Raw genomic sequence first — 26,236 nt, 5'->3', positions numbered from 1 at the left:
CAAAACACCCTAAGCGTAAGGACCTTCCAGGCCCCAGATTATGCACTAATTTAAAGGCAGTTTCAGTTTTGTTTTTCTCTCCTGTGCTCTTCCTTGAGCCAGCACTTCTAACTTCCAGCATACAGCAATCCTAGCAGCACTGCTCTGCTTCAGTGCACTCCCTGAGCCACACCCTTTTGCTTCTGGCAGGCCACACATACAAACTTTTGTTCACAGTCCTCCCGTGGAGACTTGGGTTTTCTTCTCTGCCAAGCATTAGAAAAAAAAATCCCTGACCTGACCCCATATGTAAAAATGGCCAAGCAGGCTTCACTCTCCTGGAGTCAGAAAACACGCTGATTCCAGCCTTTCTGAAGTGATATTCACTTTATTTACATTCAAACAGACAATGCTAAGAATCACTGCCTACCTTTGCATTATTCAGCTTATACTTTGAACAGTGCACCTTCACGCCCTTCGATGAATATGCATGAGAAAGATTTGCATGCACTGCCTCCATTGAATGCAAATCTATCTCATGCATATTCATTGTGGATATCCTGAAAACCTGGCTTGTTTGTGGTACTCGAGAACTGGAGTTCGACCTCACTGATCTAGACCCTGCCCATGTGCAAACCCCTCCCCCCCCCCAGGAGGGGTTGAAGGTTGAATAAAACCCCAGAACCCATGGATGCAGGGAGAGAGGGTCCAGGACTATAGGAGTCAAGAACCACCCTTAATGCAGGGCTGAGGGGAGCAGATATCTCCTTGTGGAGGACACTTGATGGGCCTTATCCCTACTTAGGAAATGTCTGGGGAGAAGAGAAGCAGAGGAACTTCAGGATTCTAGGAGTGGGAATTCCTGGGAGGCCAAAGTGTTTGGAAGATGTGTTCTTGAGAAAGTTTCAGTCTGAGGAGCTCTTAAAGAGATTTCCACAGAATCTGATGGATGAGGGTACCAGGGAGTCCTAAGGAAGAATGGTCTGCCTGGAAAAGTCCAAAGAGTGTTAGATGATCGAGCAATTCAGCTAGAAGCTCACCTATGAAGAGAGAGAGAAAGGAAAGTAAAAGATCAGCATCATCCAAAAGGTACTGGGAAGTCCCAGGGCAGAAGGGTAACTGTCCCAAAGAGCCTAAAATTGTGGAAAGGAGTGTGTGAAAGAGACTGAGATATATGTTTGTATTTTTGGATTTTGTGTACAGTGTGGTGCACTAACCTCTAGTGTACAATTGGACTTTGCTTTTCCTGCCGTCAGTTCAGTAAAGACTTTATTTTAAGCAGCTGTAGGAATGAAGAGTGATTGTTTTGTGTGTGTGACTGGACTGGTGTGCAGAAGAGCTCTAGAGAGAGACAAAATCCTATGGGCCTTGAAAAGATATTCTTTTCTTCCCGTGCAGGGAGCCCTGGGAGGTCATGGAGCCTTGCATGGTCCGTGGTCCTCTCTGTACGCGACTGTGCCTAAGAGCTGACCGGGACACAGTTTACAAAAAGAAGTAGAATGTTTGTTTGGTTTTTTGGATGTGGAGTTGTAAGGGGCCTAGCCAGTCAAACCAGTCAATCATTTCAGAGACCTCCTTCATCCAGTGTGGCATGGAATTCTATGTAATTTTTTTAATTTTTTTTTTTGCAATTCCTAAGAATCACAGATGATAGTTCATCAGGCACTATGACATGATTTCTGAAACCTATTTGTATTATGTGCATACTGTATATCCAAAGCAAAGTTTAATAGTTAAAAGTATGGGGACCAATTTTCCAAACTGTACATTTTGGTGCAAACTGAAGGATACATTTACCAATAGGTTTTGCAATGAGTCTGAAAGGGAAAATATGAGTATATTTTCCTTTGAACTTATATAGTTTTAGGTGCTTTTAGGGTCATTTTCAAAAAGCTCTTTTATCTCTTAAAGGATGGTATTTACTCACATAAATGGATTTTGAAAATTGTCTTCCCTATGTTCAATTATAGTGTTTTTAGAAGATTGTTCTGCATGGGGTAGCGATGGGGTCATCATGATTGCTGATTTTAATTATGAAAATCTTGGGGGAGAGCCTGAAAATTAATGGAGGGGTAAGAAGCACAAGGCTAAAGGTTTGCCTAGGGTGTCTAATGCCCTTGCGCAGGCCCTGGATCCTGAAAGGCTGCATATGATGGCCCATGGCACCTCCACCTCAGGAATCCATTAACTGTCAGCAACAGGGATAGAGCTGAAATTCATGGTTTAGTGGGACAAGTCACCATATAATCTCAGATGAAAAATCAAAACAAACTAGCTCTCAAGACTTTATAGATGTGTGTCAGTGATAGGAGAAAGTGCAAAAGTGACATTGTGAGACTTAGAGGTGAAGAGAAGGAATACTTAGAGGCTGTCAAGGAAAAAGTAGAATTGCTTAACAAATATTTCTGTTTGGTTGAGGAAGGGCCAGGAGTAGGACCACAGAAAAGAGGCACAAATAGGATTGGAAATGAAGAAGACTTCAAACGAGGTGTTCGTAAAGAGCTAGCTAAAATAAAAATCGATAAAGCAATGGGACCGGAGAGGATTCATCCAAGGGCTGGCTGACCTTTTCAATGCTTCTTTAGAGTTGGGAGTTGTTCCAGAGGACTGGACACAGGTAAATGTGGTTCCTCTTCACAAATGTGGTAGTAAGGGGGAACCTCAACTAGGTGGTGAGTAAATTAATGGAACTGCTGCTAAAACGAAGGTTAGGAGAGTTTCTGGAATCCAATGGATTACAAGATGCGAGGCAGCATGGTTTTAGCATCTGTGGGTCTTGCCAGACGAGTTTGATTCTCACAGAGGATCTCTGAGGGAGTAATGGGAAATGTACAGCTAAATTAGTTGGGCAGATGGGCAGACTAGCTAGGCCATATGGTGTTTTTCTGCCATTACATTTCTATGCTTCTAATTTCTTTGACTGAGTGACCAGAGAGCTGGATCAAAAGAGAGAGTTAGATGTAATGTACTTGGATTTAAAGCCTTTGATACAGTTCCCCATAGGTGACTTATAAATAAACTGAGGACCCAATATTTAATGCCCCTTAACATAAGTGGCATGGTTTGAACGCCAGGGTGCAGTCAGTGGCTGTCACTTAGCTGGCTAACTTTTTATCTGGTTAAAAAAGGTTGATCAGCTAAGTGTGTGGGTACAGGGGCATTCCAGGATATATCCACTTATTCCAGATAACTTAGGTGGCCAAACAGTTGAATAAAGAAACAGCAAAAGCCAGAAGGATGCTTGGGTATGTAGGGAGAAGAATGGACAGCAGAAAAAAAGGAGGTGAAATTGTCCCTATAAAAGTTCTGGCTAAGATCTTATTTGGAGATGGCACCTTTCCAAATATATAGAGTTGGTTCAGAAGGTGGCTACTAAAATAGTCAACAGTCTTTGTTCTCAAGCATATGGGGACAGACTTAACAGTCTAAATATGTTTAAGGAAAGGCGAGATAGAGGAGATATGCTAGAGACATTTGTTGATATGTTTCCAATTTCTGCACTACCAATCCCCTGTTATAAATATAATCTCCTTCATTCCTCGTTTACTCTGTTTCTTTTGTTTGATATAAACCGATGCGATATGACTTGTACCATAAACTTCGGTATAAAAAAAAGAATTTAAATAAATAAATAAATAAATACCTCCAAAGTATTAATTCACAGGAGGGGGCCTCTTTCAATAGAAAGGAGACTCTAAAACAAGGGATCATGGGATGAGGGTGAAAGGCGAGTGTACTCCAAAGTAATGAAATATTTCTTTATGGAACAGCCTTCCAGTGGAGGTGGTGGAGACAAGGATAGTATCTGAATTGAAGAAAGCACGAGATAAGTACAGGGGATCTCTGAGGGAGTGGTAGGGATTGTAGAGATGAATAATTGTTATGCCTGGGCAAATCAGATAGGCCAGATGCTCTTTTGTCTATTTAGTTTAGGAAGGAAAATGCTAGAGTGTGAGAAAGAAAGAGAGGCTGACAAGGACTGTTTCTATTGTGTCTTGGCTATTGAAAAATCAATAAAAAATTAAACATACAAAAAAATAACAAGGCACTTGTGCAAACAGGGCAAGGATAAAGTATGGTGACTGCAATAGCAGCAACTTGCTAACTCATTGCTACTGTGCTGTCTGATGAGCCATCATCGCATCACATTTCCTTTCTGCAGAGACCCTTGTACTGAGAGAAAAAAAGATCAGTGGGAGCAGGCCCTAGAGGGTGCAGGGCCAGGGGCAAGGGTGTCTGAAGGCGGGAGCTTGTCTAAGAGGGGACGGGTCACAGATCAGGAGCTGCTGCCCGTGGGAAGCTGTCGTTTGTGCCTCCCTGCGCAACCTGCTGGCTTGCATGGGGACCGAAAGAGTCCCTGTCCTGCCTCTGCTTTCCTCCAAATCAGCGGGGGCCCTTTGAGCATGGGGTTAGTAGGGGTGGTCGGCCTGCTTGCCATCCCTGTGTGCTGCGCTGCTGTAACACAGCGAGTTTCTTGCTTACGCACGCATCTTTAGGTGATTCATCCACTTTTGCCATCATCTCTGTTCACATGGCAACTGCCTAGGAGGTGAGTGCATCGTGCTTCACTCTTCCACTCAGTGAACTGGAAAAGACAACACTGCGCTCGGAGCTCTGCAGTGCTGCCGATGGAAAGTCCCAGGCAACCCTCAACAGTGAGTTTGTGTTTCAGTGAGCAGATTCTTCCCTGCACCTGAAAGAAAACAGGAAATCCCTGGAAACATATTTCTGAGCATAGAGTTCCTCTTCTTGGAATGTCGTATTTTCTTTTTCACGAGTATTCTGCACAACTTACTTCTCTCCTCTTAGCAGTGTCCACAGTGCCACCTGCTGGGCATTCACTGAATGTATACAGCAAATGCAGCTGCTCTATTTTTAAACTCTTCCTTGGCTAGTGCATCTCTCTTGACTCTCTCTGATGGCATACTGGGACTTTTGAAGCCCCAAAGTGTCAGGATATTATCCAATGCTCCAGTGTGATGCTAAGCTAGTTTTGTTTTTTCTAATGAACTTCCTAAAGCACACTGATAACTGCTGTCTCAAAATAGCAAAAGAACAGGATGGTCAACTCTTGCCTGAAAAACCCTGAACAGGCCTGGTTTTCAGGATGTTCACAATGAATACGCATGAGATATACTTACATACAATGGAGACCTGGCAAGCAAATATTGCTCATGCGTATTCATTGTGGATATCCTGAAAACCAGACCTGTTTGTTGCTCTAGAGGACTGGAGGTCGCCATGAAAGTGCAGGAATGCAACTTCCAGAGTGCCATGAATTAAGAGTTAAAAGAAATCGGACTTGGCACTAATCACCTTGGATTTCGATGGCATCTGCAGCAGTGGTACATGGGAGCTGTCATGAGAGATTGTTTCACATTACTGAATGGGCTAGTTCAGAAGTTCTCAATATAGTCGTCGACACAGCCAGCCAGTCAGGTTTTCAGGAAAACCACAATGAATGTACATGAGATGGATTTGCATGCAGTGCCTCCATTGTATGCAAATCTACCTCATGCATATTCATTGAGGATATCCTGAAAATCCAACTGGCTGGATGTGGCAGTGTTCTAGGAGGAGGGTTTCTGGGACAATAAAAAAAAAAAAAAAAAAAAAAGGGTAGCAAACTTGCTGTACACCCATCCCCACCATTCGCTCTTGACCTGAAGGAGGTCACTTAACCTTCTGCTCCTCACGCTGCTCATCAGCTCTTTGGAACAAGCTTCATGTTAGCATGTGATTTATCTTGCAGTGCTATGCATGCTGCTGGTGCTTTCCAGATAATATATATTTGTTTTACCTCTTACTGTTGTGGTTTGTCCATCCTCTCAGATTTTTAGCAAGATTATTTCTGCCATCCAAAATAGACAGTTAAGATGACCAATTCTGGCCCCATTATACAAAGTGAAGACTCAAAGGTGAATAAGCATACGGTATTATTATAAAACCATCATCTCACATGTGGCTTAGTTCTCCCCAGGCCTGCATTTAAGCACAGTCAACATTTGCAACTGCCTAGGATGTCAAATTTTGAAGGTATATAAAACCTGAGTGAAAGAGTAATGCTGGCTGGGGAGTCACCTGCTCCCACTTGCTTTAAAGGCCATGCACTGACACTGCTTCTCTGGCCATCCAGAGTTCCCTCCCCCTCTCTAATTCCTGACTGCCCATGAGTGCCTACATCATACATCTGATTTGGGAGGTGTGGCAGTGGACAGATATCGGGTGTGAGTGCTGGGCAAGACTTGAATGTATGTAAATAAATACTCGTCATCCCCTCTCTTCCAAAAAATCTTTCCCCCCTCACCCAGCTTACAAAACCAAATTTATGAGACCATAAAAAAAGCTGTGTGAATCAGTAGCTGAGTATTCTTCACCTCAAAGCAGTGGTGAGTTTTCCAGTGAAGGCAAAGGAGGGTGAGAAGAAATAAATGCTTTAGCCACCTCACTCATGACAATCCAAATAGGCTAATCCAGTCCTGCTTTTGCCCTAATGTATGCATGGAAATGTAGTCCCTACTTTTCTTAGGAAATTCAAAACTACAACACACATGCAGTGAGGCAAAACCAGATGTAACCCCCTCTTCAGGGACCTCCCAGAATGCAGAGGCACTGTGTGGTCTTCCTAGCTCCCTGCCTTTGTCCTCTCATACCACTCAGTCCACTGAAGGCCCTGGGGCTCTTTCTAGCGGGGAGGAGGACTGAACCTCTGGGGCCTTAGGATGACAGAGGTGGGGACCTGCACACTGTCTTTCACTTCTTTCTCCATAGTATTCACATTTGGGATGTCCCTGCTTTAGGGCACCACTGATTCTCCCAGTGAAGACCCTGGACACGCTGGTGGGGGGGGTTCAACAAAATTTACTGCAACCAAAAATACATTAAGTTCAGTTCACAACAAAATTCTCCAGTTGTTCTTGCAAAAATAAACAGTCCAAAGACACCTCTTTTCTCAGTTTTGTCAGCTGAGTCAGTATCCCTAAGATGGCAGGCACTAGGCAAGACCCAATCCTCCAGATAGTAGAAGGGAGGGGGGGGGGGATGGGATCTCCTTATCCATCTCTCTTGACTCTCTCTGTTGGTATTCTAGGACTTCTGGTGGTAGAAAGTCCCAGAAAGTGTTCAAAATCCAAACATCTTTCTTCCTTCTTGTGAGCAGGAACTAGTGACAAAAGAATACTCCCAAACCAAACAGAACACAACTCACTGCAAAAAATACTTCTTCTCTGGCAGGTCACTGCTGTCTCTCCATAGCTGAGTGGCAGAGGATAATAGCATCTGTTCCTGACCTCCCTAGGTAGGGATGAAAAAGCGCAGGTTCTTAATAAAAACAAACTCTTGGCAAAAATATACATAAGAACATAAGAAAGAACATAAGAAAATGCCATACTGGGTCAGACCAAGGGTCCATCAAGCCCAGCATCCTGTTTCCAACAGTGGCCAATCCAGGCCATAAGAACCTGGCAAGTACCCAAAAACTAAGTCTATTCCAGCTTTCTCCAAACTCCTCTTCCCACTCTCCCTAGAACAATCCCTGCCAGAACTGGGGGATACTGGCCAGGGCAGGGTCCTTTCCCTGGTATCAGGCTGGGGGGCCTAAAATAGGGGCAAAACCCACCAACTTCTGCTCTCAAAACTCCAGAAAAAAAAAATACCACTTCCCCTGTAGCACACGGTGGGGGTCCAAAAACGGGGAGCACTCTGAAACACTCCAGCTTCCTTAAATTCTAACAAAAAAACGTCAAAAGCCAGGCTTCTCCATGTGCACTGCCTGTTCTTAAGGGAAAACTGCTGACCAATCCAGAGGTGCCTGCAGGGATGGTCTGCAAACTACTCTCTCTTCTTAAATCCTAATTTAGGGGTGAACTTAAAAAGCCCGGCACGCGCCAAAGGCAGGAGATACGCACAGAAGTCGGGCCAGCGCATGGCACGCGGACTTTAAAAGGCGCTAGCGTATGCACATATCTCCCAGTACGCGCACAAGTCAAAAGTTCAGAAAAAGGGTGGGGTGTGGGCATGGCAGGGAAGGCCAAGAGATGTGCGCGTAAATACTTAGGTGCACAGGCGTGTGCCAGGATCCCCTGCCGCGTAACTTTACTACTGCTATGGATAGCGTGTAAATACAAAAACAAAAAGAAATGTAGGCTAGTCAGTGGGGTTATGGGTTGGGGCGAACAGGGGGAAGGGGAGGCTAATAAATTAGGGGTGTTTGGAAGTGCTATCCCTAAACTGGGTGAACTGGGAATGAACTGGGAAAGCAGGGTATGGCGTCAGTGTGCATCCCTTATAAAATTCCCCCACATACGCGGTGGATGCGGTATTTGCGTGCACATGCATGCGTCCATTTAAAATTGTGCGCACACGTACGCGTGTTCAGCCTACTGTATAACATGCACGCATATGTTATAAAACGGCCGCGTCTCTGGACACGAGCCGGCAAACATGCGTACATGTGCGCCCGTGCGGCTGCTTCAAAGTTACCTTCCCTGGGTTTAAGTGAGGAACAATTTGGCTAGTGGAGACCTAAAGGACTCCCCACAGGAATGGGTCAGCCTATTCAAGGTGACATGGTGAGAGGGCGGTAACCATGGAGTCAGAAAGTGAGAGACAGATAATGAAGGAGAAAGAAGGAGGGGAGAGAGAAAGGTTGAAAGAGAGAGAGCAAGGCAGGAGAGAGGGAGAGAATCCCTTCAGCTTCTGCGTTTTAGCTGATATTTCATTACAGCCAGAAAACTTATGAGCTGCATCAGCAAAGATATGGAGTCTCAGCCATAAACTTCCCAAGAGGGGGGCTATAAACCCAATGCTGACACAGCAGGTACAACACTGTGTGTGCATGTGTCAGTCTGTCTGAGTAAAGTGAGACACAGTGTGTCATGCTACGTGTACCTCTGTGTGTGTATAATGTAGCAGTGAGCCTTTGTGTCTTTGTATCAGAACGTATGTGTACATCTTAGTTTGACTGTGTGTTTGTATGTGTGTGTGTATGTGTGTGTGTGTGTGTGTTTCAGTGCTTATATTATTCAAAGTGTGCATCTGACTCTGCATATGTCTATATTTCCGTGAGTGTATGTATGGGGATCTACACTTACTCCTTCCTATCTGACAATTGTCATCATCAGGAGGTGAGGGGAAATGGGTGACTGCGATGTGTGACCATGCCCCTCCCCCGACGTCAACTCTTTGTGCTTCATTTACTATTTTTTCTTTTATGTTTTCTGTTAAGTAACCTTTTTTCAAGTTCCTACCTTATGCCTTTGTTAACAATTTTATTATAAATGTTCTCTGTATTTGACTATGGAAATATTTTTTCCTGCTTTTTCTGTTTTATGTAAACCGGTATGATTTGCATTTTAATGTAAGAATGTCGGTATATAAAAATTATAAATAAATAAATAAATAAATAAATAAATTGTGCCAAGCAACTCTCCTTACTCTTTCCCATCCATCTCTCATCAGGGAATCATTGTGAATGGGCGCTCTCTTAACTCCTTCACATTTGGCTATTCTTATGATATACAATAAATCCAAACCTCTAATGAGTCCCCCTATATCATAAATACAAAGGACAGCTATTCATTTTTTTTTAAACATTATTCAATTTAATCTTTATGCAAATAAAATCTAATTTAAAACAATTTTAAAAGCCGAGCAGTATAACATTAATAAAAACAAAACATAAAAGTACTGGTCAAGAAAGTTAAACCAGGTATGGAATACGAAACAATTATATTCCATTGCATGATTACTCTCATACAGAGCCAAATGGGCAGGCAGAAGGAAAGAGGTTCCATAGGCAAGACTCTCTGAGCTACGAGTCAGGTGACAGGAATACAGCAAAGCATTCCGAGGGAAGTCAGAAAAAAAAATCCTCATGTGAGTTACATTATACAGTGCTGTGTGTGTATACAATCTGATTCCAAGATAGCTCAAATTACCAGGGGTCAGGATAGAGGTACAAATGATAGAAACAAGAAACTATAAGGTCATCCAGAAGGGGGAGGAGATCAGGTCAGAAATGTCCACCTTCCCCTGTCCCTGCACTTATTATTAATTACTAGAAAGGCAATAGCAATGAACTGCAACAGTGACTACAAGCAGTGCTAGCCACTACTTGGTATGGAGTAAAGAAAAACAGGGTTTTCAAAGTCATCCCTTCTAGGGCTGCCAGCTGACTCCGTTCTTTAACAGGCTGACCCAGTCCTGGTTTTACCCCATTATTTGCATTGGCTTCTGAGTTTTGTTTCCCTTCAGAAGGCAGAATCACTCATCCGTGAACTGGCTCAACCTGTTAGTAGAACAGCAAGCCAACTAGCCGTTCTCTTTTGTTTTTGTACCTGTGACAAAAATCATGCTTGGATCATTGTTAGGGTTCCTTCCTCACCCAGGTCAACCCTAACAAGCTGATCCAGCCCTAGTTTTGCCTCACTGGATGTAAAGCGCTATACTTCTGATTTCCCTAAGAAAAACAGAATTGCATTTCCATGGATGCAATGGGCTGGATCAACCTGCTTGGGTTGAGCTGGGTGAAGTGGCAACACTAATAATCATGCTCCCCTGGTCATGGCCCATACTGATGCTATGAGCACAATTTATCAATGCGTTTTCACATTCACACAGAAACACAATATGCCAAATGATCCAGGAAAGAGAACTGTGGCCAGTCATTTTTTTTTTCACATCCCAGTGCATTCTGGTATTTATAGTCCCTGCTTCCTCCTTTTGAAATCAGCATGAGAGATACTGGACTGCTTCAGGAGGGTATCAGAAAACCAGACCTAGCCTAACAGTCTCTCTCTAGAAACTAAGGCAAGAGGGACCTCTGCAGTATGTATTCCATAAACGAACACAGCAAACGGGAGGGGAGGAGAGGTTTGCTGGATTGCAGCCCATGGGTCTTGCCTTGGCTTGGGACACGGTGCTGGCATGGTGCCCAGAGAGAAATGAGAGCCTCCATGTTTTTACGCCCCCTGTCATTGTGTCTCATGCAGGCATCTGATTCCTTCGGCTACTTCTAGGAATTCTGTTTAGTATTCAGAGGACATGAGAAAGCAGCCAGAGTGAGACTGATGGGGGAGGGGGAAGGGGAGAAGAAGGGAGAGAGAGAGAGTGTGAGAGTTTGGGTGTTTGTTTTTTACTTTGCTGGGCTGTGATACCTTTTATTGCACTAACGTAAGGATTATCCAACAGCGTTGTAGAACAGAAGGGTATGGTGAGGAACTTGAGGGAAAAATATGCTTGTTTGCAGTTGATATTAAATCAGTAACAGAGTAGGTATGCTGGAATGGGTGAAAAAAATAGTAATATTTGAAAAATGAGCTTCAGTGCAAAAAGTGTAAAATCATGTACTGGGGACGCAATAATCCATTAGCCACATATCAAATAGAATAGAGGTCCCTGAACTATGGCCATTTTTCTGACCCACCTATCTTTTAAGAAAAAACAACATCCAGTGTCTTGGCACATTAAAAAAAATAAATCTTCTGCCACCAAATGAAGTGGCTGCAGCCTGAGCAGTGCATCCATGTAGTCAGAGTCATTGTCTGCCAAGAAGCATGCATCAGAGGGGGATGCCAGGGTGTGCGCATCATCAGAAAGAGACAGCCATGTGCAGAGCAAGAGGAGAGAAGCTCTGGCATCGCACATGCCACGTGCATTGTCAGAGATATAAGGGCATCTAACCTTTTTGTTAGGCAAGTAAATAAAGGAAAAAGGATAAAGAGGCCACTATGGTTTTCTAAAGAAGAAGTTGAAAAGGTAAGAGAACAGGTTAGTGTTCATAAACCACACGAGATCTCAGAAAGTGGAAGACAGGCAACAATATCTAGAAAAGCTAAAAGAAGCTTGGAAAGTAGTCAGAAATGCAAAGATTCAAACGGAAGAAAAATTAGTAAATATGGTAAAATGGGAGGACAAGACTTTTTTTTTTTTTAGATATGCTAGTGAGAGAAGGAAGTGCAAAAGTGGCATTGTGAGACTCAGAGGTGAAGGGGAGGAATATGTAGAGACTGATGAGGATAAAGCGAAATTGCTTAATAAATATTTCTGTTCGGGGTTCATTGTGGAAGGACCTGGAGCAGGACCACATAAAATGAACACAAATAAGATTGGCAGTGAGGTAAACCTCAACTGATTTTCAGAATAGTGTGTTCGTGAGGATATACCTAAACTTAAAGTAGATAAGACGATGGGGCCAGATGGGATACATTTGAGAGAAGTCCTAGAAGCTCCACTGATTGACCTTTTCAATGCTTGTTTAGAGCTGGGAATAGTTCCAGAGGAATGGAGAAGTCAGGTGTGGTTCTTATTCATAAAAGTGGAAGTCAGGAGGAGGCTGGGAACTACAGGCCAGTTAGTCTGACCTCTGGGGTATGCAAATTAATGGAATCGCTGCCAAAATAGAGGATAAGTCAGTTTCTGGAATCCAATGGATTGCATGATCTGAGGCAGCATGGTTTTACTAGAGGTAAATCTTATCAGATGAATCTGATCAATTTCTTTGACTGGTTGACCAAAGAGTTGGACCAAGGGAGAGCACTAAACAGTTTATTTGGATTTCAGTAAAGCCTTTGTCATGGCTCTGCATAGGAGACTTATAAATAAATTGTGTGCCCTTGGTATGGAACCTAGAGTGACTGAATGAGTTAGAAACTGGCTGAGTGGGAAGTGAGAAAGGATAATAGTAAGTGGAGTTTACTTGGAACACAGGGAAGTGGTGTGCCTCAGGGATCAGTTGTTGGACCAGTTTTTTTTTCAACATTTTTGTGGGCAACAAAGCAGAAGGATTGTCAGGAAAAGTTTGTCTTTTTGCCATTGATACCAAAATCTGTAACAGAGTAGATAGCCAGGAAGGTGTGGAAAATATGAAAAGGGATCTAGTGAAGCTCGAGGAATGGTCTAGAGACTGGCAGCTAAGATTTAGTGCTAAAAAATTCAGGGAGAGGTACAGTATTGAAGGTGAAATTCTTGTAAGCACAAAAGAACGGGACCTGGGGATGATTGTATCTGATGATATTAAGGTGGACAAATGGGTGAATAACGAAACGGCAAAACCCAGAAAGATGCTTGGCTGCACAGGGAGAGGAATGGTCAACAAAAAAAGGGAGGTGGTATTACCCCTATATAGGTCCCTGATGAAACTTCATTTGGAATACTGTGTACAATTTTGGAGACCGCACCTTCAAAAGATGTAAAATGGTTGGAGTTGGTCTAGAGGGTGGCTACTAAAATGATCAGTGGTCTTCTTTCTAAAGCGTATACAGATAGACTTAAAAATGTAAACATGTATACCCTAGAGAAAAGGTGAGATAGGGGAGATATGATAAAGACATTTAAATCTCTCAAAAATTTCCATGCACAGGAGGTGGGCCTCTTTCAATGGAAAGGAGGCTCTAGAACAAGGGGTCATGGGATGAGTGTGAAGGGGGAGAGACTCAGAGTAGGCCTTAGGAACTATTTCTTTACAGAGAGGGTAATGGATACATGGAACGGCCTCCGAGTGGAGGTGGTGGAGACAAAAATGATATCTGAATTCAAGAAAGCATGGGATAAATACAGGGGATCTCTGAGGAAGTGATGGGAATTGTGAATGCTACATAAATTGGATGGATGGGCAGACTAGATGGGCCATATGGGCTTTTTCTGCCATCATGTTTTAATGGAGTGAAACCTGGGTGTTCCAGCAGTAGCAGCATGTGGTGTGAGACCCAAGCATTTTAGCTGCAGCGGCATATGGAGAAAGTCCTGGGTGTTACCAGTAGCATGATGAGACAGGCCCGGCTGGAGCAATCAGAAGGAGGAAGGAGATGTAGTGGGAAAGAGAAGGGTAGATATTTGGGAAGAGTGAAGGGAAGATGCTATGAGAGGGGGTGAAGGGCAGATCCTGAAGGAGGAGTGAAGAGGAGATGATATGGTTGGGGGTGGGGAGAAGGTTCCAGGGGTGTGGCAGGGTTGCAAACTTCTGAAAATTATAGAAATATTAGTACTACCATTCTGTCTGCTACACTCCTGAGATCCCTGCCCCCCCCCCCCCCCCTCAGTATTTCAAATTGCTGAGAGGTTCAGACAGTGCTTCCACTCCCTCTCCACCACTCAGTAAATTCTGAAGGGTGGGGACACCCCCAACTCACAGTCCTCTTGGAAGTTTGAAATGTTCTATATGGTCATTCCCTTGAAAAGTTGGGGACCCCTGAAATAGAACCACAAAAATCAGAAACTATTAAACAAGAAAGAGATCTAGGAGTAATTAGAGATGACCTCAGGGTAGCCAGTCAATGTTATAAAGTAACTGGGAATGCTATCAGTATGCTCAATTGCATAAGTAGAGGTATTATCAACAGGAAAAAGGAGATAATATTGTACCTTCATAAAAACATTGAGAGGAAGGAAGTAGTTCAGATAAGGGCTACCAAAATAATACAAAGCCTGCAGCACAAACACAACAAAGAAAGGCTTAAGATGCAGTGGGACTACTGTATTAGGTACCAAGAAGTCTAGGGAAACCGGCAAGGAGTAGCTATGGTTATAACAACTCTAGCAGCAGCAGTGCAGCAGCATTGGACTTCCAAGATGGCTGGGTGACCTGCATGGAGCGATCATGATTATAACTAGGCTATTAGTCATCCCAGGCAAATCTGCAGCCTTGCTCTCTTCTCCACCCCCACAATTAACTTTCAGATCCATGGGGCACTCCTGCCCCTGAGATTTTGATAATTCAACTCAACAGTGATGGTAAGTCCATCACCACCCTTCCCAAAACTATCTTGTAAAACACAGAATTGAACATAAGGAGCACAATTTTCAAAAGTCATTTATGTAGGTAAATATTAATTTACCCAGGTAAGAGCTTTTTAAAAACAGCCCACCCTAAAAGCATCTAAAAGTATATGTTGTTCCATTTTCAAAACTATGTGCATTATTGTTAGACCTGTATTTTGAATCCAGTCTGTTATTACAAGAACAGTTCTCAGCTGTGTATTAGTGAGATATATGTAACCCCTCCTTAGTGTACGAGTCAGGCACAGAAGGGGACAAAGTTATTTATAAGGTCTTTGGGGTAGGGACCCTGGTTATTTTTTTCTTCTCTTCCCATCCCAAAGTGTAGGTCCTTTGGACTAGGGGTGGAAAGGAGTCCTCTCTGGTCCTAGTACGGGGTGGCTGGGATGTTTAGCTGATTTCCCTCATTGTGCTGTGACCTGTGCGTTGTGTGCCAAACAAACCACACTTGGACCAAATAGGCAGTGTCCATAATAATGCTTTACTGATACCATTTCGTTGAATGCACAGTTAAATATGGTAAATCACACTCCACAGTCTCTGCAGTTTCTCTTAATTACAGATCTTTTCTCCTCTATCTGTTCATTAGTCTTTAAGCCAAGGATCCATCCACACTTCTGGTTTAGATTGTTCATTGGTGCCTCTGGGCATAGTTCCCCCCCGGCTGGATGGGAAACCCCTCCCGATGGCACAAAAATCTATCTTGGCACAGAATTAAATGTCTCTATCCTTCAGGGCTCTGGTAGATGCCAGATGGGGGTCATCCCTTGAATGTGGATCTTTTACTCACAGTTAGTAGTTTAACCCTGGTGGCATCCCAGGTGGTAGAAATCCTTGGCAGACTGCAGGGTTTGCCAGTCCCCTTGATAGGAAGGAAGAGGGGCAGAAAAACACTTCCTCCCAGATGTTGAAAAACAAATCTTCTTTCCCCAACTTAGATAACCAGGAAATCCCCGGCAGCAGGCCACCACCTTTGTTTGGCAGATCTTCTCTAAACACTGGGCATCTTCAGCTCAGGGTTCCCCAGTCCCTGACTTTGGAAAGGCCCAGGCCTCCAGCAAGGCTCCACTAAATAAATGTTCAAAATCCCCCAAATAGTCCCAGAGCAGCCACTCTGCACCTCGTGAGGAGAGTACAGAAGTGGAGCCCTTTGGCCTATCCTGGAGGGATCTCAGAGGGTTTCTGAGGCTCCAGGTACACCCAAATCCAACTTAGGAAAAATACAACCTCTGTCTCGGACTTCTAAATAATACTGCCCCCAGAGCCTTTGTCAGAGCTCTGCTATAAAACCTCAGGACCAAGGGTATCCATTACAATTCTGCCAGTAGGAGGGCTGTCCATAAATGGATACTCCCCTAATTATCTCTCTAACTGCATTAGGCTGTTACAGAACCTACTAGTAACCTAAAAAGTGGTCTGGGTTACATATAGAAACTTGTGTCAGTGTTGTGCTGCTTAAAGTTTTTTTTTGTTTTTTTTTTTAAAGGGGGCTATTTCCTCTGCACTCGGTACAAGAAGCAGGAAGTTGTTCTGTCTCCATCTTTTTGTGCACACTATTAATGGTGTTCCATGTGCTTTACAAATTCTGCTTGTCTTAATGCATTTCTGCTAACTCTCTGCTATCAGGTTATTTATTTATGACATTTATAAATTGCTTTTCAGTTTTTACAATAAGATCTACCAAAGCGCCCAGAACTGTAACAAACATAGGACTGCAGTCAGAACAGTGCTGAAAGTCAGAGGCTCAGTGAGCAAATAATAATTTAAAAAAAGGCAGAGTCACAGGAAATGGCAGGCATTGGTAGTACTGCATCCAAGTTTGCAGTTGCTCATCTGACTAACCAGAACTACCGGACATGGAAATTTAAGATAAAGATACTGTTTATATGAGAAGGAACATGGAAATGTATAGAAGAATCTGTTTCTGCCCCAGTCACACAGAAATGGGCTGAGAAATATCAGCAAGCTCAAAGTGCTACTTATCTCAGCATTAATGATGATCAGGTTGTGCATATTTGTAAATGTGTAACAGCCAAACAGATGCGGAATGAGCTGAAAAAGGTGCATGACAGAGAAATTTAAGCAATAAGCTGTATTTACTTAGAAAGTGTACCAAACTAAACTGCTTAAAGGCCAGGGCATGCAGGATTGTATAAGATTTGCCTTAGAAATGGCAGAAAGACTGCGTGGCATAGGAGAAGAAATTAAAGACTTTCATGTTGCAGCCCTAATGCTCAGTGGTCTCCCGGATAGTTATGAGGCACTCGTAACAGTACTTGATTATAGACCAGATGATGAGCTTACCCTAGAAAATGTTAAAGACAAGCTTGTGGATGAATATAATCGCAAAGCAGAAACCACAAATAATGGTAAATCAGCCTTGCATGTGCAGGCCTGTATTTCTAAAAGCTCTACTAAGAAATGTGAAACAAGGGAATGTTTAGTGTGCAAAAAGCCTGGTCACTTAAAGGCAGACTGCAGAGTTTGGAAAGCTGGAATGAACCAGCTACAGAAATATAGTTCAAGGCAAAAAGCCAAAAATTGCTGTGAGGCTGAAAACAAATCTGATGTTGAATTTGCATTTAATATTAATGCAGGTGTGATTTCATAAAATACCTGGTGTATTGACTCAGGCACCACAAGCCATATGACAAATGATAAAAATTACTTCACTCAATTTAACCAGAATAAATCTGGTTACAGCCAATGGACAGTATATGGTCTCAGAAGGAATAGGGGAAAGGTATCTTCACTGAATGTCTCCCAAAACCTTACCAGAAAGATATGTGCCTTACCTTGAAAGCAACCTGCTGTCAGTGAAAAAGCTTACCAGGTAAACATAATATTTAAAGGGGACAGGTGCCTTATCACAAATGGAAGCCACACAGTTGCAGAAGACAAAATATCAAATGAGCTTTATCAATTAAACTTCAGTGAAGTTGTTAATGTTGCTAAGCAAGAACATCATGCTAATTGTATTCATGTATGGCACTGTCATTTAGGGCACAAAAATCCTGAAGTAATAAGGAAGCTAGCCCAACAGCAACAAGATGATGGTATCAAAATCGATCTGTGCAGTCAAGTAATGAAATGTTCCAGCTACTTAAAAGGGCAAAAAATCAGTAATAGCAGAGCTATTGGTTCTGATTCACATAGATGTGTGTGTGGTCCAATGACACATGGGACTCCAGGAAAAGAAAAATGTTTTCTTACATTCATAGATGATTTCTTAAGATTTACAACAGTTTACCTGCTGCACAGCAAGGATGATGGTTTCTGAAAAATTTGAGGAATATCTTGCTCATGTAAGCAACAAATATGGCAGTTTTCCTAAAGTATTACATGCAGATAATGGCACAGAATATACAAGTGGAAAAATCACAAGCTATTCTCAAAAAACACAGTACTGCAACCCAGACCACAGTTCCATATAACCCAGGACAAAACAGTGTGGCTGAAAGAATGAATAGGAGACTTTGTGAAAGTGGGCAGCGTATGCTCTTTGGTGCAGATGTGACAGCTAGATTTATTTATTTTATTTATTTAGAAACTTTTATATACCGGCATTAGTGGGTACATCATACCGGTTCACATAATAACTTAAAGCTTGGAAAATACATTTCAACAAGGAGAATGTAACTGGGCGTGGGGGTAAAATAAATAGGCAGTAGGAAGGATAGATAAAACAAGAAAGTCATAACCAGAGAATACAATTTATAATTTACAATGGTAGTCTCCTTAATATAAGGAGAGGGCAGTCCCCTGGAGGGGGGGGGACTACGAGAGGAGATGGAATATTAATAATAATAATAATAATAATAATAATATAATATAGATATTGGGGAGAAGCCATCATGACGGCCTGCTATCTCCAAAATTACTTATGGGAAAGGCAATTGAAAGGACTCCATATGAATTATTTATATTTATTTATTTATTTAAATTATTTCTATACCGTTTTTACAATTATATAATTGATCAAAGTGGTTTACATAGCCAACAATAAAATAATAGCAACTAAAAAGATAAAAATGAATTACAAAAATAAAATGCACTGATTAATTCCAATCTTTGTTAGAACAAAAAATAAATATCTAAAAAATCAGGCAAAAATAAAATAAAAGAAACAAAAAATAATAAAGTTGGAGAAAAATAAAATTTGTTTCAAATCCCTATGCTAAACTTACTGGTTCTTTATAAACTAGAAAAAAAACTAATATAGTTTACTTAACTCAAGTACAGAGAGAAAGTGAAGAGTACAAAACACCTGGAAGAATTTATAATGTGAGATGCCTGTTCCAATCTGGTATGGATAAATGACCTATTGGCCAATAGATCCAAATGCCTCTATAAAAAGATGTGTTTTTAACGATTTTTTTATAGAATGGGAAGAAACCTAATCTGCAGCATATTAAAGTATTTGAAAGCAAAGTGTTTGTACATGTTCCAAAGGAAAAGTGCACAAAGAATTGGTCCAATTTATAATCCTAATGCTAATGACCATGCTTGGGACAGATATAGAAAATAGTGGTAGGAACAAAGATGAAAGGTCAGGATAAGGCATGAAGGGTGGCTGCTGTAGGTTGAACTCTAGGGATTTAAATACTTATTTGCCCAAGTCATAGAAAACCAGAGAGGAAGACAGTTGGGCAGAATGGATTGGCCAAGTGGTCTTTATCTGCCTTCATTTACAAACATTTATCAGCCTTCATTTACAAACAGTACGCCGGAGCGCACTGTTAGCCCGCGTTTGGCCGTGCGTTTTCGATGCGCTGTTTTTACTCCTTATACAGTAAGGGGTAATAGCACGTCAAAAATTCACGGCCAACCCCCCTGAAACTAAAATGTAATTTCTGAAAGTAAAATGTGCAGCCAAGCTGCACATTTTACTTTCAGAAATTAACGCCTGCCCAAAGGCTGGTGTTAATTTCTGCCGGCATGTACAGAAAAGCAGAAAAAACTACTTTTCTGTACAACCTCTGACTTAATATTATAGCGATATTAAGTCGGAGGCCCCAAAATTAAAAAAAAATCAAAAATTAAAAAAAAAAATTTTTAAATTGGCCGGCAGCCAATTTAAAAAAATTGGCTGCCGGCCAATCCGTGTTGAAAGACGGATGCTCAATTATGCCAGCGTCCATTTTCCGAACCCGTGGCTATCAGCGGGTTTGAGAACCGACGCCGGTAAAATTGAGCGTTGGCTGTCAAACCCGCTGACAGCCGCTGCTCCTGTCAAAAAGGAGGCGCTGGGGTCGCGCTAGTGTTCCTAGCGCCTCCTTTTACCGCGGGCCCTCATTTGCATACTGGATCGCACGCCCAGGAGAGTGGACTCTCGCCTCGGAGCGCCGGCTCTCCCGTGAATTTTACTGTATCGGCCCGTATGTTACTATCAGATCACATAGGTCCCTTCTTTAGATGTGACAAATATATGTGTCAGGAAACTTTGGGGGCTGTAATATCTTTACTGGGCCAACAAAAATTAGCTTTATACATAGATATTATTTATTAATGAATTTTTGGGTCCTCATTGGTCCCTTCTTCAGATAAAGATATGTATTTGTTAGAATGAAAAAAGGGGAGAGAGTCCCTGTCTTTGAAGATAAGGTTAGGAGCAGATATACAGATTAACAAGTTTAGAGACCAACACAGAGACAGACAGAAAGACATGAAGCCCAGCAGACAGAGAAAGAGAGAGACAGACATGTAGACAGAAAGTGTGACTTTGCCCCCAGTAATATCAGAAGATTGGCTTCCTATCTGCCACATTCATATCATTAAGCAATGGCTCAGCTGCTTCCTTCCTAATGGGCTTCATGCAAAGTGCTCCCCAACGAGCGAGTGCTGTACTTAGCGTAAGGACCATGGCTCATAGAACGGACCTTAAATAAATGGGGTTAAATTGGATCGATGCAGAGAATGGTGCACTAGAGGGCTCATAAAAAGCAACAGTGTGCAAGGCTGTGAGTCCTGCAGAGCTCCTCCCCAGCGTGTGTGAACTGAGCTTGGCAAGCCCTGCTCTCTAAGTAGCAGAGGTGACTGAAGGGCACACATTGATGAGGTCTGAAGTGAACACAGCAGAGATGGAATCAATTAAAGGGACGTTGCAGGAAGGCAAGGAATGGTTAGGAATGGCCCCTGCGTACCTCTTCTTCCCCAAGCTCTGGTAAAAGAGTGAGAGGAGCTCAGAATAGAAGCAAGGCACCTAAGACAGGGCACAGTCTGCTGGGCTGAACCAAGAACTGCCTCCCTCACTGAATGTGCAGCAGGGGGCACTATTTCAAGCTACGTAGGTGGTGGGCAAACACATTCTGTTGGTTTAAGAGCTAAACGTGTTAACTACATTATAATCACAGAACACATTTTCTATATGAATACAAAGGGGTCCATATTCAGTAGGACGTTTAGTGGACAAGTTAACCGGCTATAATTAGCTGAATAACTTGTCCTGGATATTCAGTGGGAATATCCAGGACAAGCCCTACTGAATAGCCCTAATTTTAAGTTATCTGGCTAACATTAGCCAAATAATGGTAAACGTAACCAGATATTCTTTTGAATATCCAATTATGTTTAATGTTATCCAGCTAATCTTAGCCGAATAACTAGAGACTTAACCGGTTATATTCAAATGATTATAGCCGGTTAAGTGCTGGAGAGTTACAAAAAAACAAAACAAACAGATTGCAGGTGTAAATCAAGCATCCCCTCTTACCTCCTAGCCCCCCCTCCTTGCGGGGCTGAGCCTGCCACTTGCATCCAACAGTGCCCTGCGTTGGATGGGTTACCCAATACAGAGGCCAGGGTCAGTGACTATCTTTCCACCTTCCCCACTCCTCGCTTCCAGGTTCATTTATTTTAAAAAAACTCAACCTCCGCCCCCCCACCTTCCCTCAACCCCAACCCTAATTCTCCCACCCTTGAAGTACTTAAGTTTCTTTTTCTCTTGAGCCCAGATCGCGGTAGCCTCCTACAATGACCCAGGCCCAATGCTTCTGATATAGCTAAGTAGTTATTCTGGCAGCACAGGCTTCCACTGTAGCTACTGAGTGCTGGGCTGAACCAACTAAACTCAAACTAACCGTAAACACAAAAAAACCCCCTGAAATCATACGATTAAGAAGAAATCTACATATAATGACACTGCAGACACTTGACCTAGGTAACTTTAATATTACACCCTCAGACCAAGTTCGGGACTTAGGAATACAGATTGACGAGAACCTAACAATGGAAAAGCACATAAATAAATTGATCAAATCAGACTATTCTAAACTGCGCTTACTACACAGACTGTAACCACTGCTGACTCAAGAAGACTTCCGCACGGTCCTGCAAACCCTCATCTTCTCAAACTTAAGACTACTGTAACTCATTTCTACTTGGAGTACCTGTCTAACAAAAAAACTACAACTACTACAAAATGCTGCAGCAAGACCCTTAACAGGTTCAAGAAAATTCGATCACATCTCGCACTCTGATAGCTCTACTTTGGCTACCCGTACAATCCCGAATCAATTACGAAGTCTTCACATTAATACATACCACCATCCATTCTAACAACTCTGGTCTGGTAGGTGTAGAACTACAACCGTACATGCCACAGAGATCTCTAAGATGTCAAAACAAAGGATTACCAGCTGTGCATTCATTTCAGAATACTTATCTAACTAAAATAAGAGACTGTGTGTTCTCCATAGCAGGCTCTATTCTATGGAACTCTTTACCTGAGACTCTACGACTGACTCCAGAAACAAAGACATTCAAATGTGAACTAAAGACATGGTTATTTAAAAATGCCTGTAACCTAAATTAAAATTCTCTGAACACAGAGCAAGCACGTACAAGGACGTACTCACTATGGGCTAGACTATTTTGCATAGACCGTCGGCGCGCGCAAAGCCCCTGGACGCGCGTCTGGGGTCAGGGGGTGGTCCAGGGTGGGTCCGGGGGCAAGGTGATGGTTCGGGGGCGGGCCGGGATGCTGAGGCAGCACTTCTAGCAGGCGTAACTTGCACAACAAAAGGTAGGGGGGGATTTAGGTAGGACTGGGGGGTGGGGTAGAAAGGGGAAGGGAGGGGAAGGTGGGGGGATGCGGAAGGAAAGTTCCCTCTGAGGCCGCTCCGATTTCGGAGCGGCCTCGGAGGGAACGGAAGCAAGCTGCGTGGCTTGGCGCGCACAGGCTGCCGATTTTGCGCAGCCTTGCGCGCGCCGACCCCGGATTTTATAAGATACGCGCGTATCTTATAAAATCCGGTGTACTTTTGTTCGCGCCACTGGCGCGAACAAAAGTACACACACATGTATGTTTTTAAGATCTACCTCTATGAACCTAACAACTAAACTAAATACCCTATCACATCCCATCGGCCTCCAAATAAAACTGTAGCATCTTACATTCCACCATCCTTCTATCTCAGTACCTTGAGATAAAAAAGTACCAGAACATCTCTGTAGATCTTTGTCACCCCTGACTACATTAGTCAATGCATGTGTAGACATATAATATGTATGCCACATGATTACTTTAAGTCAATGCAGATGTCGATCTATAATATGTATGTCATGTTGTAAACCGTTGTGATCGTCATTTGGAACGACGGTGTATAAAATGGCTAAATAAATAAATACACTTGGTGTTATTAGGAGAGGAAGCAATGAACACATCCACCTTGAATTATTCCTTTGTGTTGGATACTGATAGGGACTTGATCCTACAGCTTTTCTTTAGAAACTTTAATTTCTTATTTCATGGTCATAAAGTAAATGAATTTCTAGAGCTGTTGCCAGCTTTTCACCCAGGGCAGTTTCTATTGTAGCTTCCTGTAAAAAAAAAAATTCTCTTGCAAATGTATTGTTAAATATGCAAGCAATATGTTCATTTTTACTGACTCAGATTATTTAAATGTATTTCTACAGGGTAAATCCTCTGATTTGAGACTAAACTTTTTGGGACAGAAATCCAGCTGTGTTAGTCTCTTCTGGATAAAGTACTGGATAATGAGGGTTAGAAGTAGTTAGCTGCTGGTGCCTTAGGCAAATAATTATTTATACATCAATGTATTTGATTATTTCTTTTTTTAATTATCTTACTGTATATAGATTTGGTATACCCATCCCACCATGGATTTGGGTACTTGGATATGCTTGCATTTTACTGTGAAGTTTCCATATTGGAAATTGAAATTTTAGAAAAAAAAAGAACACATGGAAGAATATCTAGCAAAGCAGACAGAGATGAGGAAAGAAGTCAGGAAAGCAAAAGCAAAAGAAGACATAGCTAAAGAGAAAGTTAGTGAAAGGAGGAAGGCCAGAAGTAAAAATTGTTAAGTGCAGGTTTAGAATTTTGTTCATCTTGTAATGAATGGAGGTGGATCCTTGGGCCGACCTTTGGATGCACAGTCGGGAGGCAGAACACGCCTAACTGAGGCCTGGACTTCACCTGGAAACCCGAGGCGCCTCCAGAGAAGCTGTTGACGCCCGAGTCGCTAGGGCTTAGGTGTCTTCGCCCTGGAAGCCCGAGGTCCCCCCAGGAGGAGCCCGTAGGAACCCGGACCGCTGGGACTTAGGAGAAGTTGGCGTAGAAGAAATCCCGGAGTGGAGCTGGAGCTGTGGTGGAACCCGGAGAAGATAGGGAGCAATCAGATCCGGCTGGCAGCTGGAGTCGAAGATGAGGGAGCGGTCCGAGGTCTAGGCGGGCAGCAGGAATCAGCACGAGTGACAGTCCGGGGTCTAGGCAGGCAGCAGGAATCAGCACGAGTAAACAGTCCGGGGTCTAGGCAGGCAGCAGGAATCCAAAAACGAGAAGGCAGTCCGAAGTAAGGCACAACAGTAAGCAGGAACTCTGAAACTGAAGAGCAGGAACAAGAATACCAGGAACAGCAACTAATCCAACCAAGAGACCTCGTTGCAAGGCAATTTCTGAGGGACTGACTACGGCTTAAATCTCCCGCGAGTGCTGACGTCAATCGGGGGGCGGTTCAGCACATCCGGGTGCTGAGCCGTGAAAAGCCCGGCCCTTGCGCGCGCGCTTTCCCCCGAGGGGGAGGAGTCTCCCGCGAAGGTTGGCGGCGTCCCGCACGAGGAGAGGCCATCCCCACGCGGCCTGACCGACCCCGAATCCGCGGATCGCGGCAAGGCCCCGGAACCCGCAGAGGAGGTAAGGACTCGGGAGCCACCGCGGCGACCGAGACCGCAACACATCTGACAGTTTCTATGTAGTTGTCTTGCATTTCTATTTAGAAAAATTATTTGTAATGCTTGATTCTGTCAATTTTGCAGTGAAAGGTTTATAGATTTATTTTATGAATAATTGTATCTTGTAATTTTTTATGCTTAATTTGATACCTTATTGCTTAAAAACTACTGAATTTTATATATGTAAATTTTAATTCCATGTCTATACTACACTTAGAGATTTGTTGTCAGGTGTGCTATAAAATGAACTCATATATCTAACCTATATTCTTTAGGATCCTTCCTGAAGCAGGCAAGGGGATGCTGCAGAGTATGGAAAACTGGCTGCAACTTCGGATTCAGGATTCTTCTAGTGAGGGGCAGCAAAGCTGCAAGGTCCAAGGGGATCACTCACAGTCTCTCAATAAATGTCTTCAAATGATGGGTATTATTATAAAACAAAACAGTTTAGACTGATTACAAATATAGACAGTAAAATGTTACAAAAATCAGGCAAAAGCAGTAGAGAAGTACAAATATTTAGGAAAAGAGTTCTCCCACAGTTCAGTACTCACAAAAAACAGCCTAAATAAGTTCCTTATGTTGCTTAATGTAAAGAGGGTACTCTAAAAGTAAAAAAAAAAATAAAACAAACTTACCTGATCCTGAGGCTCCAGACGGGGTAGTGATGTCCATACGAGTCCCGGGTTGGTGAGGCCTTAGATGAAGAGGCTAAAGGCAGTGACAGCAGTAAGCCAAAGGCTGATGACAGCATTCTGGTTCGAATATGAAGGACTGCCAGAGGCTAGAGGCCGGACGTGGAGGATCAGAAACGAAGAGACCTGTGAAATAAAGGAAGGAAAGAGAAAGCCAAGATCAGTAAAGGAAGCCTATAACCCCCCCCCCCCTAAAAAAACCCAAAACAACGTGGTACCAGCAAGTTTCCTTACCCCCCACAAATTAAGAAGACAGTGCTGAAGAGGAAAAGGGAACATATTAAAAAAAAAAAAACCCACGCCACTCTTTTGCGTCCAGATCTCGTCAGATACAGGCTGAGACATGCTGGATGACAACGCCGTAGCTAAAGAAGAGTGGCCAAAGTGCCAAAAGGAATAAAACGTGAAGCAACAGTGAAGCAACATTCTCATCACATAATTTATATTTTCAAAAAAGCTGCAACCATATGAAGAGGTGTGCAACCCGACACCAGATCACCCAGGAGACCGCGTTGAAAGAGAAAGGTGCTGGAGGGAGTGGAGACCTGAGAGGACTGAGCCGGTAGCAGATGAAACATAGCTGCGGCGCTGGC

At 42.9% G+C, this 26,236-nt stretch overlaps 1 long non-coding RNA gene across 1 annotated transcript in view; it reads right to left on the bottom strand.

Annotated features, from left to right (window-relative positions):
* The window catches only part of LOC115100652, a 30,772-nt gene extending 4,865 nt beyond the window's left edge, over window positions 1-25,907 (bottom strand). The window contains exons 1-2 of the long non-coding RNA XR_003859158.1: window positions 25,878-25,907; window positions 25,587-25,769 (exon numbers count right to left, since the gene is read on the bottom strand). This is a non-coding gene — a long non-coding RNA (uncharacterized LOC115100652). The remainder of the gene's footprint in view (window positions 1-25,586; window positions 25,770-25,877) is intronic.
* Window positions 25,908-26,236: the final 329 nt, after the last annotated feature.

Source organism: Rhinatrema bivittatum, chromosome 11 (assembly GCF_901001135.1).
Source record: "Rhinatrema bivittatum chromosome 11, aRhiBiv1.1, whole genome shotgun sequence".
NCBI lineage: Eukaryota > Metazoa > Chordata > Amphibia > Gymnophiona > Rhinatrematidae > Rhinatrema > Rhinatrema bivittatum.
Note: the sequence above shows the minus strand (reverse complement) of the source record. Positions and strands in the feature narration are given on the sequence as shown.